The 5510-nt window shown below is 47.1% G+C and overlaps 1 protein-coding gene across 3 annotated transcripts in view; it reads right to left on the bottom strand.

The window, feature by feature from the left end:
- The window catches only part of zgc:86598 (STKc_CK2_alpha domain-containing protein), an 83102-nt gene extending 82848 nt beyond the window's left edge, over nt 1-254 (bottom strand). The window contains exon 1 of one of the 3 annotated variants that reach the window (XM_043690952.1): nt 144-254. The gene's annotated coding sequence lies outside the window, so the exon portion shown is untranslated. Of the gene's footprint in view, nt 1-97; nt 122-143 lie in introns of those variants that run through there. The other 2 variants (XM_043690958.1, XM_043690955.1) reach the window with 2 other exon arrangements.
- Between the last annotated feature and the right edge of the window lie 5256 nt (nt 255-5510).

The following is a 5510-nucleotide window of genomic DNA, read 5'->3' as shown; positions in this document are numbered from 1 at the left end:
TCTCCTGCCGTTTGTGAGCGAGCGGCTGCTGGCCGGAAGCAGGGAACCTGAGCCCGAGGCTCGGGCCCGAGCCACACAGTAACCCACCGCGGCCCACCTGACTCTGCGAGTCCACCAGGAGCCTCGGGCCTAGCGCGCTTTACCTGTGCCGTTCTCTTGGCTTCTCGGACAATGAATATGGCGGCGGCGGCGCTGACAGGCGGCTCCTTCCGCAGCGAGGCCCCGCAGGGGTTAATCCCCGTCCGAAACCGCGATCCGCTTCGACAGGGCAGGCGGCGGACACCGTAGAGGATGGGGCTGAGGTGTTTCTGGGAACTGTAGTTTGGTTCCGATGACGCTCTCCGAAGGGAATGATAGGCTTAACTACAACTCCCAGCTGACAACGCTCTAAGGACAGAGTGAAGGAGATGCCTGGGAGGCATTGTGGGAGATGTAGTTTAACACACGTTAGGGTGTGAGTTGAGGAAGGCAAAGTTAAAACTCACACAACACCAGGTTATAGTCCAGCAGTTTATTTGGAAGCACTAGCTTTCAGGGCGCTACTCCTTCATCAGGTGGTTGTGGAGCATAACACCATAAGGCACAGATGTAAATTTTATAAATTACACTTTGGAAGTAAAACCAGTCTGGCTCAAGATTGGGATACAGTCAGAATCAAACCTCACACCTTTAATGCACTGAGTTGAGATATCACCTTTTGTTATAGACCTTAAAACCTTAAGTTATCTCGAGAAGGTGACTTTGAGACTATGCAACGACGGGTACCTCGGGTTTCAAGAGCTCAATTGTGTTAGGGGATTCTCTAGTCCAAGGTACAGACAGATGTTTCTATGGCCAGCAGCGAGAAAGCAGAATGGGGTGTTGCTTCTCTGGTGCCAGGATCAAGGGTGTCTCAGAGAGGGTGCAGAGTGTTTTCAAGGGGGAGAGCAAGAGGTCATTGTCCACACTGGAACCAACGACATAGAAAGGGAAAAGATTCTGAAGGGTGATTACAGACAGGAATTTAAAAAGGAGGTCCTTGAGAGTAGTAATATCTGGAATACTCCTGGTGCTACGAGCTGGGGTGGGGTGGGGTGGGGTGGGGTGGGGGGGGAACCCAGGGAGATAGTGAGGAAAGAGATCAATCTGAGACTCGTACAGTTGAGAACAGAAGCGAGTCAAACAGTCTGGGCAGGCAGGGACAAGGTAGGACTAATAAATTAAACTGCATTTATTTCAATACAAGGGGCCTAACGGGGAAGGCAGATGAACTCAGAGCATGGTTAGGAACGTGGGACTGGGATATCATAGCAATTACAGAAACATGGCTCAGGGATGGGCAGCTTAATGTTCCAGTTGCTTCAGGAAGGATAGAAAGGGAGGCAAGTGAGAAGGGGGAGTGGCGTTTTTGATAAGAGATAGCATTACAGCTGTGCTGAGGGAGGATATTCCCAGAAATACATCCAGGGAAGTTATTTGGGTGGAACTGAGAAATAAGAAAGGGATGATCACCTTATTGGGATTGTATTATAGACCCCCCAATAGTCAGAGGGAAACAATTGGGGAGCCCTCTGGGGCCAGTGACCATAATTCTATTAGATTTAAAATAGTGATGGAAAAGGTTAGACAAGATCTAAAAGTTGAAGTTCTAATTTGGAGAAAGACCAATTTTGACGGTATTAGGCAAGAACTTTCAAAAGCTGTTTGGGGACAGATGTTCGCAGGTAAAGGGACGGCTGGAAAATGGGAAGCCTTCAGAAATGAGACAAAGAGAATCCAGAGAAAGTATATTCCTGTCAGGGTGAAAGGAAAGGCTGGTAGGTGTAGGGAATGCTGGATGACTAAAGAAATTGAGGGTTTGGTTAAGAAAAAGAAGGAAGCATATGTCAGGTATAGACAGGATAGATCGAGTGAATCCTCAGAAGAGTATAAAGGCAGTAAGAGTATACTTAAGAGGGAAATCAGAAGGGCAAAAAGGGAACATGAGATAGCTTTGGCAAATAGAATTAAGAAGAATTAAAAACCAAAGGGTTTTTACAAATATATTAAGGACAAAAGGGTAACTAGGGAGAGAATAGGGCCCCTCAAAGATCAGCAAGGCAGCCTTTGTGTGGAGTTGCAGAAAATGGGGGGGATACGAAATGAATATTTTGCATCAGTATTTACTGTGGAAAAGGATATGGAAGATATAGAATGTAGGGAAATAGATGGTGACATCTTGCAAAATGTCCATAATACAGAGGAGGATGTCTTGAATGCGCTGGATGTCTTGAATGTGCCAGATGTCTTGAAACGGGTAAATTTGGATAAATCCCCAGGACCTGATCAGGTGTACCCTAGAACTCTGTGGGAAGCTAGAGAAGTAATTGCTGGGCCTCTTGCTGAGATATTTGTATAATCGATACTCACAGGTGAGGTGCCGGAAGACTGGAGATTGGATAACGTGGTGCCACTGTTTAAGAAGGGTGGTAAGGACAAGCCAGGGAACTATAGACCAGTGAGCCTGACCTCGGTGGTGGGCAAGTTGTTGGAGAAAATCCTGAGGGACAGGATGTACATGTATTTGGAAAAGCAAGGATTGATTAGGGATAGATAAAAACAATAACTGCAAATGCTGGAAACCAGATTCTGGATCAGCGGTGCTAGAAGAGCACAGCAATTCAGGCAGCATCCAATGAGCAGTGAAATCGACGTTTCGGGCAAAAGCCCTTCTGAAGGGCTTTTGCCCGAAACGTCGATTTCGCTGCTCGTTGGATGCTGCCTGAATTGCTGTGCTCTTCCAGCACCACTGATCCAGAATCTGGTTTCCAGCATCTGCAGTTATTGTTTTTACCTCGTTGATTTTAACCCTACTGCGAATCCTCTTGCAAGGATGCCTGCCTTTAAGAAGTTTTCCTTCTCTCTCTACAAGAATCTCAGGTAGTCCCCCTCCCACTGCAACTCCCAGGTCATTTCCTCTGCCCTGAAGCTCTTCAACCATGTCGTGAAACAAACTCGGTACCACAGCCACATTTGCTTTCTCATGCCTTCATAACCAACTCATCCCACACGGACTCCGGACCACCTTTAAACCAGCAGAGTTCGGACCCGAACAGGACAAACAGTACTGATTAGGGATAGTCAACATGGTTTTGTGTGTGGGAAATCATGTCTCACAAACTTGATTGAGTTTTTTCTAAAGAAGTAACAAAGAGGATTGATTTGGGCAGAGCGGTAGATGTGATCTATATGGACTTCAGTAAGGCATTCGACAAGGTTCCCCATGGGAGACTAGTTAGCAAGGTTAGATCTCATGGAATACAGGGAGAACTAGCCATTTGGATATAGAACTGGCTCAAAGGTAGAAGACAGAGGGTGGTGGTGGAGGGTTGTTTTTCAGACTGGAAGCCTGTGACCAGTGGAGTGCCACAAGGATCGGTGCTGGGTCCACTACTTTTTGTCATTTACATGAATGATTTGGCTGTGAGCATAAGAGGTACAGTTAGTAAGTTTGCAGAAGACACCAAAATTGGAGATGTAGTGGACAGTGAAGAAGGTTACCTCAAATTACAACAGGATCTTGTCCTATCGCATGTCTGACGCCCCTCCCCCAAGTCCCTCCTCCCTACCTTTTATCTTAGCCTTCTGGACACACTTTCCTCATTCCTGAAGAAGGGCTTATGCCCGAAACGTCGATTCTCCTGTTCCCTGAAGGGCTTATGCCCGAAACGTCGATTCTCCTGTTCCCTGGATGCTGCCTGACCTGCTGCGCTTTTCCAGCAACACATTTTCAGCTCTGATCTCCAGCATCTGCAGACCTCACTTTCTCCTCTTGACCAGATGGGCCAATGAGCTGAGAAATGGCAGATAGAGTTTATTTCAGATAAATGCGAGGTGCTGTATTTTGGGAAAGCAAATCTTAGCAGGATTTATATACTTAATAGTAAGGTCTTAGGGAGTGTTGCTGAACAAAGAGACCTTGGAGTGTAGGTTCATAGATCCTTGAAAGTGGAGTCGCAGGTAGATAGGATAGTGAAGAAGGCGTTTGGTATGCTTTCCTTTATTGGTCAGAGTATTGAGTACAGGAGTTGGGAGGTCATGTTGCGGCTGTACAGGACATTGGTTAGGCCACTGTTGGAATATTGTGTGCAATTCTGGTCTCGTTCCTATCGGAAAGATGTTGTGAAACCTGAAAGGGTTCCAAAAAGATTTACAAGGATGTTGCCAGAGTTGGAGGATTTGAGCTCAGGGAGAGATTGAACAGGCTGGGCCCGTTTTCCCTGGAGCGTCGGAGGTTGAGGGGTAACCTTATAGAGGTTTACAAAATTATGAGGGGTATGGATAGGATAAATAGGCAAAGTCTTTTCCCTGGGGTAGGGGTGTCCAGAACTAGAGGGCATCGGTTTAGGGTGAGACGAGAAAGATATAAAAGAGACCTAAGGGGCAACTATTTCACACAGAGAGTGGTACGTGTATGGAAAGCTGGCAGAGGAAGTGGTGGAGGCTGGTACAATTGCAACATTTAAGAGGCATCTGGATGGGTATATGAATAGGAAGGGTTTGGAGGAATATGCAAGTGCAAGTGCAAAGTGCTGGCAAATGGGACTAGATTAGTTTAGGATATCTGGTTGGCATGGACGAGTTGGACCAAAGAGTATGTTTCCATGTTATACATCTCTATGACTCTATACGTTAATAACATCTCTCAACGGGTTGATGAGAAAATATCAGTTCAGGCCCTGACACCAGATGAACTACCCCTCAGATTTCTGAAGGAAATAGCTGAGGAGTTTGTGGAATGTTTCCTGAATCATGGAGTCAGGGAGGGTCGCAGAGGACTGGAAAATGGCTGATGTAACACCCCTGTTTAAGGCACAGGGCAGGAAACTACATTTCGGTTAACCTGGCATTGTACATTGGTAAGATTTCAGTCAGTTGTTAAGAATGAAATTGCGGAGTCCTTGGAATTGCACAGAGCCAGCACAGCTTCACCAAGACAAATCTGTTTGAATTCTTTAAGGAGGGAACAAGCAAGTCAGGAGAAAGTGAGGACTGCAGATGCTGGAGAGTCAGAGTCGAAAAGTGTGGTGCTGGAAAAGCACAGCAGGTCAGGCAGCACCCGAGGAGAGTCAAAGTTTTGGGCATAAGCCCTTCATCAGCAATGTGGGGACGTGGAAGGGGGCTGAGACAGAAATATTAGGGTGCGGAGAAGGTAGCTGGGAAGGTTATAGGAGTGGAGGGTGCAGTGGATAGATGGGAAGGAAGATGGACAGGCAGGACAGTTCAAGAGGGCGGCACGAGTTGGAGGGTTGGACCTGGGATGAGGTGAGGGGAGGGGCGGGGAGATGAGGAAACGGGTGAAGTCGACATTGATTCCGTGTGATTGGAGTGTCCCAAAGCAGAAGCTGAGGCATTCTTCCTCCAGGCATCGGGTAGAATCCCTACAGTATGGAAACAGACCGTTCGACCCAGTGATAGGCAACATGGTTTTGTGCAGGGGAGATCGTGCCTTACCAACTTAATAGAGTTCTTCGAGGAAGGGCTGTTGATGT

This window comes from Chiloscyllium plagiosum, chromosome 5, assembly GCF_004010195.1.
Source record: "Chiloscyllium plagiosum isolate BGI_BamShark_2017 chromosome 5, ASM401019v2, whole genome shotgun sequence".
NCBI lineage: Eukaryota > Metazoa > Chordata > Chondrichthyes > Orectolobiformes > Hemiscylliidae > Chiloscyllium > Chiloscyllium plagiosum.
This window is presented reverse-complemented; position numbering and strand designations above follow the sequence as displayed.